Source organism: Capra hircus, chromosome 5 (genome assembly GCF_001704415.2).
Source record: "Capra hircus breed San Clemente chromosome 5, ASM170441v1, whole genome shotgun sequence".
NCBI classification, from domain to species: Eukaryota; Metazoa; Chordata; class Mammalia; order Artiodactyla; family Bovidae; genus Capra; species Capra hircus.
Window position 1 is genome coordinate 75,111,405 of NC_030812.1, and position 15,828 is coordinate 75,127,232.

At 37.8% G+C, this 15,828-nt stretch overlaps 1 non-coding gene across 1 annotated transcript; it reads right to left on the minus strand.

Moving 5' to 3' along the window:
* Positions 15,214 to 15,285, minus strand: TRNAW-CCA. The gene has a single exon. It is a non-coding gene; the product is annotated as a tRNA-Trp (tRNA).

The following is a 15,828-nucleotide window of genomic DNA, read 5'->3' on the forward strand; positions in this document are numbered from 1 at the left end:
ATATATTCCTAAGTATTTTATTCTTTTCGTTGCAATGGTGAATGGAATTGTTTCCTTAATTTCTTTTTCTACTTTCTCATTATTCGTGTATAGGAATGCAAGGGATTTCTGTGTGTTGATTTTATATCCTGCAACTTTACTATATTCATTGATTAGGTCTAGTAATTTTCTGGTGGAGTCTTTAGGGTTTTCCATGTAGAGGATCATGTCATCTGCAAACAGTGAGAGTTTTACTTCTTCTTTTCCAATTTGGATTCCTTTTATTTCTTTTTCTGCTCTGATTGCTGTGGCCAAAACTTCCAGAACTATGTTGAATAGTAGCGGTGAAAGTGGACACCCTTGTCTTGTTCCTGACTTTAGGGGGAATGCTTTCAATTTTTCACCATTGAGGATAATGTTTGCTGTGGGTTTGTCATATATTGCTTTTATTATGTTGAGGTATGTTCCTTCTATTCCTGCTTTCTGGAGAGTTTTTATCATAAATGGATGTTGAATTTTGTCAAAGGCTTTCTCTGCATCTATTGAGATAATCATATGGTTTTTATTTTTCAATTTGTTAATGTGGTGAATTACATTGATTGATTTGCGGATATTGAAGAATCCTTGCATCCCTGGGATAAAGCCCACTTGGTCATGGTGTATGATCTTTTTAATGTGTTGTTGGATTCTGATTGCTAGAATTTTGTTGAGGATTTTTGCATCTATGTTCATCAGTGATATTGGCCTGTAGTTTTCCTTTTTTGTGACATCTTTGTCAGGTTTTGGTATTAGGGTGATGGTGGCCTCATAGAATGAGTTTGGAAGTTTACCTTCCTCTGCAATTTTCTGGAAGAGTTTGAGGAGGATAGGTGTTAGCTCTTCTCGAAATTTTTGGTAGAATTCAGCTGTGAAGCCGTCTGGACCTGGGCTTTTATTTGCTGGAAGATTTCTGATTACCATTTCAATTTCTGTGCTTGTGATGGGTCTGTTAAGATTTTCTATTTCTTCCTGGTTCAGTTTTGGAAAATTGTACTTTTCTAAGAATTTGTCCATTTCTTCCACGTTGTCCATTTTATTGGCATACAACTGCTGATAGTAGTCTCTTATGATCCTTTGTATTTCTGTGTTGTCTGTTGTGATCTCTCCATTTTCATTTCTAATTTTATTGATTTGATTTTTCTCTCTTTGCTTCTTGATGAGTCTGGCTAATGGTTTGTCAATTTTATTTATCCTTTCAAAGAACCAGCTTTTGGCTTTGTTAATTTTTGCTATGGTCTCTTTTGTTTCTTTTGCATTTATTTCTGCCCTAATTTTTAAGATTTCTTTCCTTCTACTAACTCTGGGGTTCTCCAACTCTTCCTTTTCTAGTTGCTTTAGTTGCAGAGTTAGGTTATTCATTTGACTTTTTTCTTGTTTCTTGAGGTATGCCTGTATTGCTATGAACTTTCCTCTTAGCACTGCTTTTATAGTGTCCCACAGGTTTTGGGTTGTTGTGTTTTCATTTTCATTAGTTTCTATGCATATTTTGATTTCTTTTTTGATTTCTTCTGTGATTTGTTGGTTTTTCAGAAGTGTGTTGTTCAACCTCCATATGTTGGAATTTTTAATAGTTTTTCTCCTGTAATTGAGATCTAATCTTAATGCATTATGGTCAGAAAAGATGCTTGGAATGATTTCGATTTTTTTGAATTTATCAAGTTTAGATTTATGGCCCAGGATGTGATCTATCCTGGAGAAGGTTCCATGAGCACTTGAAAAAAAAGTGAAATTCATTGTTTTGGGGTGAAATGTCCTATAGATATCAATTAGGTCTAACTGATCTAATGTATCATTTAAAGTTTGCGTTTCTTTGTTAATTTTCTGTTTAGTTGATCTGTCCATAGGTGTGAGTGGGGTATTAAAGTCTCCCACTATTATTGTGTTATTGTTGATTTCCCCTTTCATACTTGTTAGCATTTGTCTTACATATTGCGGGGCTCCTATATTGGGGGCATATATATTTATAATTGTTATATCTTCTTCTTGGATTGTTCCTTTGATCATTATGTAGTGGCCTTCTTTGTCTCTTTTCACAGCTTTTGTTTTAAAGTCTATTTTATCGGATATGAGTATTGCCACTCCTGCTTTCTTTTGGTCTCTATTTGCGTGGTATATCTTTTTCCAGCCCTTCACTTTCAGTCTGTATGTGTCCCTTGTTTTGAGGTGGGTCTCTTGTAAGCAGCATATAGAGGGGTCTTGTTTTTGTATCCATTCGGCCAGTCTCTGTCTTTTGGTTGGGGCGTTCAACCCATTTACGTTTAAGGTAATTATTGAAACCCAGCTCCACCCACCAAAACTCCAACACAAGCCTCCCTAACCAGGAAACCTTGACAAGCCACTGATAGAACCCCACCCAAAGTGAGGAAGCTCCATAATAAAGAGAACTCCACAAATTCCCAGAATATAAAAAGGCCACCCCAAACGCAGCAATATAACCAAGATGAAGAGACAGAGGAATACACAGCAGGTAAAGGAACAGGAGAGTTGCCCACCAAACCAAACAAAAGTGGAAGAAGTAGGGAATCTACCGGAGAAGGAATTCCGAATATTGATAGTGAAAATGATCCAAAATCTTGAAATCAAAATGGAATCACAGATAAATAGGCTAGAGACAAGGATTGAGAAGATGCAAGAAAGGTTTAACAAGGACCTAGAAGAAATAAAAAAGAGTCAAAATATAATGAATAATGCAATAAATGAGATCAGAAACACTCTGGAGGCAACAATTAGTAGAATAACGGAGGCAGAAGATAGGATTAGTGAAATAGAAGATAGAATGGTAGAAATAAATGAATCAGAGAGGAAACAAGAACAACGAATTAAAAGAAATGAGGACAATCTCAGAGACCTCCAGGACAATATGAAACGCTCCAACATTCGAATTATAGGAGTCCCAGAAGAAGAAGACAGAAAGAAAGATCATGAGAAAATCCTTGAGGAGATAATAGTTGAAAACTTCCCTAAAATGGGGAAGGAAATAATCACCCAAGTACAAGAAACACAGAGAGTTCCAAATAGGATAAACCCAAGGCGAAACACCCCAAGACACATATTAATCAAATTAACAAAGATCAAACACAAAGAACAAATATTAAAAGCAGCAAGGGAAAAACAACAAATAACACACAAGGGGATTCCTATTAGGATAACAGCTGATCTTTCAATAGAAACTCTTCAGGCCAGGAGGGAATGGCAAGACATACTTAAAGTGATGAAAGACAATAACCTACAGCCCAGAATACTGTACCCAGCAAGGATCTCATTCAAATACGAAGGAGAAATCAAAAGCTTTACAGACAAGCAAAAGCTGAGAGAATTCAGCACCACCAAACCAGCTCTCCAACAAATTCTAAAGGATATTCTCTAGACAGGAAACACGAAAAGGGTGTATAAACTCGAACCCAAAACAATAAAGTAAATGGTAACGGGATCACACTTATCAATAATTACCTTAAATTTATTTTAAATAAATGCATTTATATCTTACACACTCAGGAATTGGACACAATTTCTGATAGCCAGAAAGAGGTGAGGTAAGTTGATGACTAAGCTGCAATTTCTGCTGAAGCAGTATGGTTTCAGAGAATGCACACCTGGCTTCTCTTAGCTATTAGGCACATGCTTCTGAACTGTAAAGCAGTTTCAAAAACTTAGTCCAGGATGCAATTTATCCAATTATTTCCTTGTTCTTTCAGCAATCAGTCATCCATTCCTTGCTATTTTATTCACTGTCAACTACCTATAAATATATATGTGTGTATATATATACATATGTATATGTACATATGCATAATCCTTTGAAGCTGGGGGTGGGGAGAAAGAGCAGATAAAATCTTGGAAATGTAATGAAGATAACTCTGAAACACTGCCCTGATGGAGGACTTCAGACACAGCCTTTATTTAGTTCAGTTGCTCAGTCGTGTCCGACTCTTTGCGACCCCATGAATTGTAGCACACTGGTCCTCCCTGTCCATCACCAACTCCCAGAATTCACTCAAACTCATGTACATCGAGTTGGTGATGCCATCCAGCCATCTCATCATTGTCGTCCCCTTCTCCTCCTGTCCCCAGTCACACCCAGTATCAGAGTCTTTTCCAATGAGTCAACCCTTTGCTTGAGGTGGCCAAAGTATTGGAGTATCAGCTTTAACATCAGTCATTCCAAAGAACACCCAGGATTGATCTCCTTTAGAAGGGACAGGTTGGATCTCCTTGCAGTGCAAGGGACTCTCAAGAGTCTTCTCCAACACCACAGATCAAAAGCATCAATTTTTCAGCGCTCAGCTTTCTTCATAGACCAACTCTCACGTTCATACATGACCACAAGAAAAAACATAGCCTTGACTAGATGGACTTTTGTTGGCAAAGTAATGTCTCTGCTCTTGAATATGCTATCTAGGTTGGTCATAACTTTCCTTCCAAGGAGTAAGCGTCTTTTAATTTCATGGCTGCAATCACTATCTGCAGTGATTTTGGAGCCCCCAAAAAATAAAGTCTGACACTGTTTCCACTGACTCCCCATCTATTTCCCATGAAGTGATGGGACCAGATGCCATGATCTTCGTTTTCTGAATGTTGAGCTTTAAGTCAACTTTTTCACTCTCCTCTTTCACTTTCATCAAGAGGCTTTTTAGTTCCTCTTCACTTTCTGCCATAAGGGTGGTGTCATCTGCATATCTGAGGTTGTTGGTATTTCTCCTGGCAATCTTGATTCTAGCTTGTGCTTCTTCCAGCCCAGTGTTTCTCATGATGTACTCTGCATATAAGTTAAATAAGCAGGGTGACAATATACAGCCTTGACGTACTCCTTTTCCTATGGGGAACCAGTCCATTGTTCCATGTCCAGTTTTAACTGCTGCCTCCTGACCTGCATATAGATTTCTCAAGAGGCAGGTCAGGTGGTCTGGTATGCCCATCTCTCAGAATTTCTACAGTTTATTGTGATCCACACAGTCAAAGGCTTTGGCGTAGTCCATAAAGCAGAAATAGATGTTTTTCTGGAACTCTCTTGCTTTTTTCCATGATCCAGCGGATGTTGGCAATTTGATCTCTGGTTCCTCTGCCTTTTCTAAAACCAGCTTGAACACCTGGAAGTTTATGGTTCAAGTATTGCTGAAGCCTGGCTTGGAGAATTTTGAGCATTACTTTACTAGCACGTGAGAGGAGTGCAATTGTGCGGTAGTGTGAGCATTCTTTGGCATTGCCTTTCTTTGGGACTGGAATGAAAACTGACCTTTCCCAGTCCTGTGGCCACTGCTGAGTTTTCCGAATTTGCTGGCATATTGAGTGCAGCACTTTCACAGCATCATCTTTCAGGATTTGAAATAGCTCAACTGAAATTCCATCACCTCCACTAGTTTTGTTTGTAGTGACGCTTTCTAAGGCCCACTTGACTAAACATTCCAGGATGTCTGGCTCTAGGTGAGTGATCACACCATCGTGATTATCTGGGTCGTGAAGATCTTTTTTGTACAGTTCTTCTGTGTATTCTTGCCACCTCTTCTTAATATCTTCTGCTTCTGTTAGGTCCAGACCATTTCTGCCCTTTATCGAGCCCATCTCTGCATAAAATGTTCCCTTGGTATCTCTAATTTTCTTGACGAGATCTCTAGTCTCTCCCATTCTGTTCTTTTCCTCTATTTCTTTACTTTGATTGCTGAGAAAGGCTTTCTTATCTTTCCTTGCTATTCTTTGGAACTCTGCATTCAGACGCTTACATCTTTCCTTTCTCCTTTGCTTTTCACTTCTCTTCTTTTCACAGCTATTTGTAAGGCCTCCCAAGGTAGCCATTTTGCTTTTTTGCATTTGTTTTCCATGGGGATGGTCTTGATCCCTGTCTCCTGTACAATGTTATGAACCTCATTCCATAGTTCATCATGCACTCTATCTATCAGATCTAGGCCCTTAAATCTATTTCTCACTTCCACTGTATAATCATAAGGGATTTGATTTAGGTCATACCTGAATGGTCTAGCAGTTTTCCCTACTTTCTTCAATTGAATTCTGAATTTGGCAATGAGGAGTTCATGATCTGAGCCACAGTCAGCTCCTGGTCTTGTTTTTGCTGGCTGTATAGAACTTCTCTATCTTTGGCTGCAAAGAATATAATCAGTCTGATTTCAGTGTGAACCACCTGATGATGTTCATGTGTAGAGTCTTCTCTTGTGTTGTTGGAAGTGGGTGTTTGCTATGACCAGTGTGTTCTCTTGGCAAAACTCTATTAGCCTTTGCCCTGCTTCATTCCATATTACAAGGCCAAATTTGCCTGTCACCCCAAGTGTTTCTTGACTTCCTACTTTTGCATTCCAGTCCCCTATAATGAAAAGGACATCTTTTTTTGAGTGTTAGTTCTAAAATGTCTTGGAGGTCTTCATAGAACCATTCAACTTCAGCTTCTTCAGCGTTGCTTGTTGAGGCATAGACTTGGATAACTGTGATATTGAATGGTTTGCCTTGGAAACGAACAGAGATCATTCTGTTGTTTTTGAGATTGCATCCATGTACTGCATTTTCTACTTTTTGTTGACCATGATGGCTACTCCATTTCTTCTGAGGGATTCCTGCCCACAGTAGTAGATATAATGGTCATCTGAATTAAATTCACCCATTCCAGTCCATTTTAGTTCGCTGATTCCTAGAATGTCGACGTTCACTCTTGCCATCTCTTATTTGACTACTTCCAATTTGCCTTGATTCATGGACCTAACATTCCAGGTTCCTATGCAATATTGCTCTTTACAGCATTGGACCTTGCTTCTATCATCAGTCACATGCACAGCTGGGTATTGTTTTTGCTTTGGCTCCATCCCTTCATTCTTTCTGCAGTTATTTCTCCACTGATCTCAAGTAGCATATTGGGCACCTACCGACCTGGGGAGCTCCTCTTTCAGTATCCTATCATTTTGCCTTTTCATACTGTTCATGGGAGTCTCAAGGCAAGAATTCCAAAGTGGTTTGCCATTCCCTTCTCCTATTCTATTAGCGTATATTTTTAAACTCAGTCAAAAAAAAGTATACTAAATATTTTTAAATGCTCTTAGTTATCATTTGATTTTCCAGTTTCTCATCGTCTATTCTAATCACATCCTGTTTACATTAATTTAGTCACAGACTTAAATTAAAAGTGAGACCTTTCAGTTTTAAGTTCCAGCTTTTGTTTTCTCTGATATACTTTTAACAAAAAGCACTTCTTGTAAGGGGTCTGACAGTGTGGGTAGTAACACTCTATTATAAAGCCTGCAGGAGTACTTAGTAAGGGCTCTGGCCCCAAGTCATAGGAAAATTTTAATATATGGAAAAATATCTTAATTTAAATTAAAGGCATTTTTAAAATGCTGAAGTAACAACATTATGAGATAAATATATAATAATGTAATTTTTTAATGTAAGAAAAGTTGTTGAAAGTCAAATTTGTTTCCTCAGTCTAAAACACCAAGCCCTCTGCCAAAATTACTCAATTACTGAAGACCTCTGAGTTCTTTTTAAGACTACAATTTTACATTATAACTTTTCCTTCCTTTCCTTCTCAGATCTATTATTTTGAATGCAAAAAATTTTCAACATTTAGGGTATAAAGTTCAGAACAGGTTTTGTTATTTTGTTTTGTTTTTACTGTGTTAAAGAATCTGACTCCCTATTTGAGCTTTGATTGCTTGTATTTTCAAGATCACTCTTCTCTACTCCCTACTTGAGACACATTTGGACATGCTGATTAAAAAAAGAAACCTGAAGCCCCCTGATTGGGCACAGATGGGGAATTTCAAACAATGCAAGCTTGCTCCCCTTTCTGTACCCTGCAAACCATATTAAAATCCTGGAACAAAAAAATTTCAGTTCTCCCTTCACTTAAGCTATTTGGAACCAACTTTGGTGCCTGTTCTGCTCTCTCCTGAAAGTCTCATGTGCAAATAATAAACCTTTTAATATTCATGATGCATGTATGACATCATCAACCACAGTGTCTGATACACCTATATGTGTGTGTGAGGAGTGGGGGCAGTTGAACTTGCCATGTGGCAACAGCAGTTATGCATGTGTTTATGATAATTCTGTCAGCCCATTCAAGGACACCTTGTTCACAAGTATGTTCATTCATTCTCCAAGTTAGAATTTAACATTTTCTTCTGTATTTGAATCTATGTCTATATCTGATTCAAACTGAATTTCAAGTTTCTTTGGCCAATGAAAAGTGATCTTTATAAAGACAAAGATAATGTTGCATGCAAAGCAATGTGTGGGTTTCCTGCAATCTTGGAGGACAGGATAGTCTTCTTCTAGAGCAAAGAACAGGTATGCTTACTATCCATTACAGTACAAATGAATTCCTTTTCAGAAGCAAAAGCCAGATATGCCTGTTACCCATGATAAAAACTTTCTGGGTCAGGAAGTCCCCCTGGAGAAAGAATAGGCTCCCCACTCCAGTATTCCTGGCTTCCCTGGTAGTTCAGATGGTAAGGACTCCACCTGCAATGTGGGATACCTGAGTTTGATCCAGGTTGGGAAGATCCCCTAAGGGAGGGCATGGCAAACCACTCCATTATTCTTGCCGGAAGAATCCCCATGGATAGAGAAGCCTGGCAGGCCACAGTCCATGGGGTCAAAAAGGGTTGGACATGACTGCATGACTAAGCACAGAACAACATATATGTTAAGATTCTGCCTTTATTGTTTTTGTTGTTCAATCGCACAATCATGTTCAACTCTTTGCAACCCCATGGACTGCAGCACACCATGCCTCTCTGTCCTTCACCATCTCCTCGAGTTTGTCCAAGTTCATGTTCATTGCATCGATGATGCTGTCCAGCCATCTCATCTTATGACACCCTCTTCTCCTTCTGCTCTCAATATCCTTCTGCCTTTATTATTGCTTACCTATACTTTTCAACAGTTTCTTCTACGTCTCCTTGCCTGTCATACTGCTTCCCTTAAATTCATCCTCCACACAGCTATCCACCATTTTCATCACAACCCTTCAATGTCAGAGGAATCAGAGATCAAACTGATAACATATGCTGGATCATAGGAAAAGCAAGGGAATTCCAAAAAGAAAAAATCTACTCCTGCTTCATTGACTACACCAAAGCCCTTGACTGTGTGGATCACAACTGTGGAAAACTCTTAAAGACACAAGAATACCAGATCACCTTACCTGCCTCCTGAGCAACCTGTATGCAGGACAAGAGGCAGCAGTTAGAACCAGACATGGAACAAAATTGGGAAAAGGAGTAACATCAAGGCTGTATATTTTGTCGCTCTACTTATTTAACTTCTACATCAGAATAAAAGTATATCATTTCACAGAGTATATTGCATGAAATGACGGGCTGGATGACTCACAAGCTGGAATCAAAATTGCCAGGAGAAATATCAACAATCTAAGATATGCAGATGATACCACTTTAATGGCATAAAGTGAAGAGAAACTAAAGAGCCTCTTGATGAAGGTGAAACAGGGGAGTGAAAAAGCTGGCTTAAAATTTAACATTCCAAAAACTAAGATCATGACATCCAGTCCCATCACTTCATGGCAGAAAAAGTGACAAGTTACATTTTCTTGGGATCCAAAATCACTGCAAATGGTGACTGCAGCCACCTAAATTAAAAGATGCTTGTTCCTTGGAAGAAAAGCTTTGAAAAACCCAGACAGCTTATTAAAAAGCAGAGACATCACTTTGACAACCAAGGTCCATATAGTCAAAACTGGTTTTTCCAATAGTCATGTACAGATGTGAGAGTTGGACCATAAAAAAGACTGAGTGCTGAAGGATTGAAACTTTAAAACTGAGGTGCTGGAGAAGACTCTTGAGAGTCCCTCAGACAGTAAGGATATGAAACCAGTCATTCCTAAAGGAAATATTCATTGGTTTTGAAGCAGAAGCTCAAATACTTTGGCCACCTGATGTGAAGAGATGACTCAATGGGAAAGATGCTGGAAAAGATTGAGGAAGGCAAGAGCAGAAGTGGGTGACAGAGGGTGAGATGGTTGGATGACATCACTGACTCAATGGACATGAGTTTGTGCAAACTTAGGGGGATGGTGAAGCATAGGGAAACCTGGCGTGCTGCAGTTCATGGGTGTGCAAAGAGTTGGACATGACTTAGCAACTGAAAAACAACAGCAATGGCTCACTACTGTCTTGTATAAATCCAATTTTCTTAACATGACCAAAAATGCTCTCTAACCTGATCATACCTTCCAATAAAGTCACAGTTCTGGGTTTCCTTATCCCAAGCTTTATGAATTACTAATACTCCTCTTCCTGTATTGGGTCACACACTCTATTCCCTTCTTTTTTCTCCCTCTGTTGGCCTTCATCTGCTTCGCCAACCTCATCTCATACTCCTCTTTGTCCTCCATCAACATGTTTCCACCACAGTTGCTTTGGTGAGTTATGGGTTGTCGAGGCCGCAGAGACTTTAGGCTGGAGATGCCAGCCTACAAGAGATTCCAGATTGGAAAAAAAACTTAAAGAGTTTTACTGTTGAATAATGTTGGAAGCCTAAAATATTATAACTAGTGAATTAACACTGTTTGTAACATAAAGTAACTATAGATTTTTCTATACCTATTGTATTGCATGGGACTTCCCTGGTGGTTCAGACAGTAAAGAATCTGCCTGCAATGCAGGAGATGTGGGTTCAATCCCTGGGTCAAAAAGACCTGTTGGAGAAGGAAATGGCAAGCTACTCCAGTATTCTTGCCTGGAGAATCCCATGGTCAGAGAAGCCTAGCAGGCTACAGTCCACAGAGTGGAAAGTGTCAGACATTACTGAGAGACTAACACTAGTGTTTTTTATGGTTACTATTACTAATTGAACGGGGGAAGAAAGAAGGAACTAATCTAAGTAATTTATGAATGCAATGTTTCATTGAATACTCACAGTCTTCAGTGTTATGGGTATATATGTAAACATGTACATCATAAATATAAGGGAAAATTTTTAAATTTTATTATTTATTTATTACTTTACAATATTGTATTGGTTTTGCCATACATCAACATGAATCCGCCACAGGTGTACACGTGTTCCCAATCCTGAACCCCCCTCCCACCTCGATATTTGCAGAGTCTTAAGTGTATACCACAGATGGCTTGCAATTTACTAGAGAAAAAATAGCAATTATATTAAAGAGAAACTTAACAATAACCTGACTGGTGATCAAAATAGACATTACCAGTGAGGGACACATAAATAATATGTACCTCAGACGGGATACTCAGAGAAAGACATAACATTATTTGTGTAGTGTTCTGGCCTGGAATGTATATTTAAATATATTAGAGAGGAAACATCAGACAAACCCCAACTGAGAAACATTCTATTAATTTTTTAAAGGACTGTATTTTTAATGCCAACATAATGAAAAATAGAGGGAAACTGAAGACATTATGGATTAAAATAAAATAGATATATAACCAAATATGATTCTTATTCCTACATTAGATCATAGATTGGAAAAGGAAAAAAGTTTCAAATAAGTAATTGTTGAACCAAATGTCAAATAGGAATATATGTGGTAAATTCAATTAAATAATATATCAATGTTTAATTTACTGAATGTGATAAATATGCCATACATTTGAGAACTGCACTGAGGCTGTATGAGAATCTGTCCTACTGATAACAATGATAATTGCACTATGGATATAGGAATTCTTACTCTTAAGAAGTAGTCACTGAAGAATTTAAGACTAAAGAGCCACAATGTCTTAATATTAAATTGTTCAAAAATATTATATATATATATGTAGAAAAAAAATAAATGGTAAAGCAAATGTGATAAAATGTTAATAATGCATGGTATATAGGTGTTCTTTGTACTGTTGTTATTCTTGCAATTTTTCAGTAATGATTTTTCTCATTGAATATTTTAAAAAACTTCTTTATTTTTTTAATAACATTTTCAGAATGTAGCATTTTAATGTGGCCACCATGCTATCAAATATGCCTGAACCTAATAATTTAATTTTTAAATTTAACTATTAAAGTGTCCTCATTTGGAACCTCTCTGGTCTTCCCCATTGAAGTAAATTATACAGCCAAAGGAAATGAACTGTGTGAAAGCAATGGCAGTTGTGCAGATGCTGTTTATTCAGTCATGGAAAGATATCTCCTCATCTATGTGTGTTTATTATATCAACAGAAGATATAAGTACAGCTATGCTCATTTGAGATCTTTGAATGTTTAACTGTAAAAGGTAGTCTAATCTAGATTAACATTAAGCTAACTAAACATACATTATTAAGTATGAATTCTACTGCTCACTTATCACTTAGGCAACCTATGAAAATGAATTTACACGTATTAATTTTCTCATTTGAAAAATGAGTTTGAATAACATTTTCATTCAGTTCTTTTATTTTTTTAATTTTTTTTTTATTTTTTAAATTTTAAAATCTTTAATTCTTACATGCGTTCCCAAACATGAACCCCCCTCCCACCTCCCTCCCCACAACATCTCTCTGGGTCATCCCCATGCACCAGCCCCAAGCAAGCTGCACCCTACGTCAGACATGGACTGGCGATTCAATTCTTACATGACAGTATACATGTTAGAATTCCCATTCTCCCAAATCATCCCACCCTCTCCCTCTCCCTCTGAGTCCAAAAGTCCGGTATACACATCTGTGTCTTTTTTCCTGTCTTGCATACAGGGTCGTCATTGCCATCTTCCTAAATTCCATATATATGTGTTAGTATACTGTATTGGTGTTTTTCTTTCTGGCTTACTTCACTCTGTATAATTGGCTCCAGTTTCATCCATCTCATCAGAACTGATTCAAATGAATTCTTTTTAACGGCTGAGTAATATTCCATTGTGTATATGTACCACAGCTTTCTTATCCATTCATCTGCTGATGGACATCTAGGTTGTTTCCATGTCCTGGCTATTATAAACAGTGCTGCGATGAACATTGGGGTACATGTGTCTCTTTCAATTCTGGTTTCCTCAGTGTGTATGCCCAGCAGTGGGATTGCTGGGTCATAAGGTAGTTCTATTTGCAATTTTTTAAGTAATCTCCACACTGTTCTCCATAGTGGCTGTACTAGTTTGCATTCCCACCAACAGTGTAGGAGGGTTCCCTTTTCTCCATACCCTCTCCAGCATTTATTGCTTGCAGATTTTGGATCGCAGCCATTCTGACTGGTGTGAAGTGGTACCTCATTGCGGTTTTGATTTGCATTTCTCTAATAATGAGTGATGTTGAGCATCTTTTCATGTGTTTGTTAGCCATCCGTATGTCTTCTTTTAAATTAAGTGACTCAGTTCAGTCCCTCAGTCATGGCTGACTCTTTGTGACCCGCCCTGGGCTGCAGCATGACTGGCTTCCCTGTCCACCACCAACTTCCAGACCTTGATCAAACTCATGTCCATCAAGTCAGTGATGCCATCCTACCATCTCATCCTCTGTCATCTCCTTTTCCTCCTGCGTTCAGTCTTTCATAGTATCAGGGTCTTTTCTAATGAGTCAGTTCTTCACATCACATGGCCAAAGTATTGGAGCTTCAGCTTCAGCCTCAGTCCTTCCAATGAATATTCAGGATTGATTTCCTTTAGGATGGACTGGTTTGAGCGTCCAAGGGACTCTCAAGAGTTGGCTCCAACAACACAGTTCAAAAGCATCAGTTCTTCAGTGCTCAGCTTTTTTTATGATCCAACTCTCACATACATACACGACTACTGGAAAAACCATAGCTTTGACTAGACAGAACTTTGTCAGCAAAGTAATGTTATTGCTTTTTAATATGCTGTCTAGCTTGGTCATAGCTTTTCTTCCAGAGAGCAAGCATCTTTTAATTCCATGGCTGCAGTCACCATCTGCAGTGATTTTGGAGCCCCTGAAAAAAATAAAGTCCATCACTATTTCCAGTGTTTTCCCATCTATTTGCCATGAAGTGATGGAACCAGATGCCATGATCTTCATTTTTTAAATGTTGAGTTTTAAGCCAACTTTTTCACTCTCTTCTTTCACTTTCAGCAAGAGGCTCTTTAGCTCTTCTTCACTTTCTGCCGTAAGGGTAGTGTCATCTGCATATCTGAGGTTATTGAAGTTTCTCCCAGCAATCTTGATTCCAGCTTGCACTTCATCCTGCCTGGCATTTTGCATGATATACTCTGCATGTAAGTTAAATAAACAGGGTGACAATATACAGCTTGACACACTCCTTTCCCAATTTTGAACCAGTCTGTTGCTCCATGTTCGGTTCTAACTGTTGCTTCTTGACTTGCATGCAGATTTCTCAGTAGGCAGGCAAAGTGGTCTGGTATTCCCATCTCTTCAAGAATTTTCCCACAGTTTGTTTTGATCCACACAAAGACCTTGGCATAGGCAATATTTACTACAATTATTGACTATACCAAAGCTTCATATAGTAAAATGGAAATCAGAATGTGTCAGGCAAGATGAATATGGACATTGAAAAAAGTATAGCAATGACTTTAAACTTTTAGTGAAATTATACCCAAACTAGACTTCTATACCTAACCCAAAAATCAATCATGTCTGAGTACAGAATGAAGACAACTTCAGGCCTGCAAAATCTCAAAAATTTTACCTCCTGGACACCAGGGAACAGAAAATATAATATATAAGGTTTCTAGGATGATAGCAAAATTGAGTATTATGTTAGTAGGATACAAGTTTTCGAGAACTAGTCCAAATTAGTAGATGATGAATATTTGAAACTAAAGATCATTTGTTGTTTTGAATATTAAGGACACAGTTCTGGTGTAGAAATAGGGGTGTACTATGAGTGGTAAGTACAGTTAAAGAAGTAAATGCCAAAAACAATTGTTATTAATTTCTTTAAAAAAAAAAGTAAAACAAAACATATTGCTCAAAGATGGAAATGTAATCATGTCATATATCTCATATGGCTCTGGTTAGATGAACATTTATTTAATCCTTATAATATAAAGTGTATTTTTTTTAATTGTGCAGATGATCAGAGAGGAACAGAGCTAAATCTTTGTCTTCTTTACTTAGGAATCAATAAGTAATCTCTAGAACTGAAAATTTTAAAAAGAATAGTGGCATGTGCATATTATTTAGAAACTAAGTAAGTAAAGTTACTCAGTCGTGTCCGACTCTTTGTGACCCCATGGACTGCAGCCCACCAGGCTCCTCAGTCCATGGGATTCTCCAGGCAAGAATACTGGAGTGGGTTGCCATTTCCTTCTCCAGGGGATCTTCCCAACCCAGGGATTGAACCTGGGTCTCCTGCATTGGAGGCAGATGCTTTAACCTCTGAGCCACCAGGGAAGCCCATTTAGAAACTAGGAGAACTAAAGAAATAACTAAAAACTATGAGATAATTTCCTATGAAGAGGCAGAGCCAGGGGTAGACACAGCTGAAACAGAGGTCTTTTTGTTTCCAGGATAAGTCCATTGACTTTTTCCAAAACTATGTGCACAAAAATATATAACCAACAAAAGTTAAATAGAAATAAAAATAAACACTGGTTTTATTATTTTGTAGGACTTTTAAAATTCATTTTTGTCTTATTATGATATGATTGCATCTACATATAGTAGAATATATATATATATTTTTCTTCAGTCTAGAGAAAAAATGATTTATTTACATAATGGATTTACACAACTTTAGCACTTCCCAAGAATCCAGAGCTCACAAGTTTGGAAACATTATTTTAAATCTTAAATCGTAGATGAGTGGACTCTAATTGAAAAGAAGTCACAGTGATTGATCACAGGAAAAATTTATGAAGTGCACAATTTCTTATTTTTTGGTGAGGGTAATATAACAAAATCTAGAGTAATGAAGGTGGTGATTTTCAGAGGGTT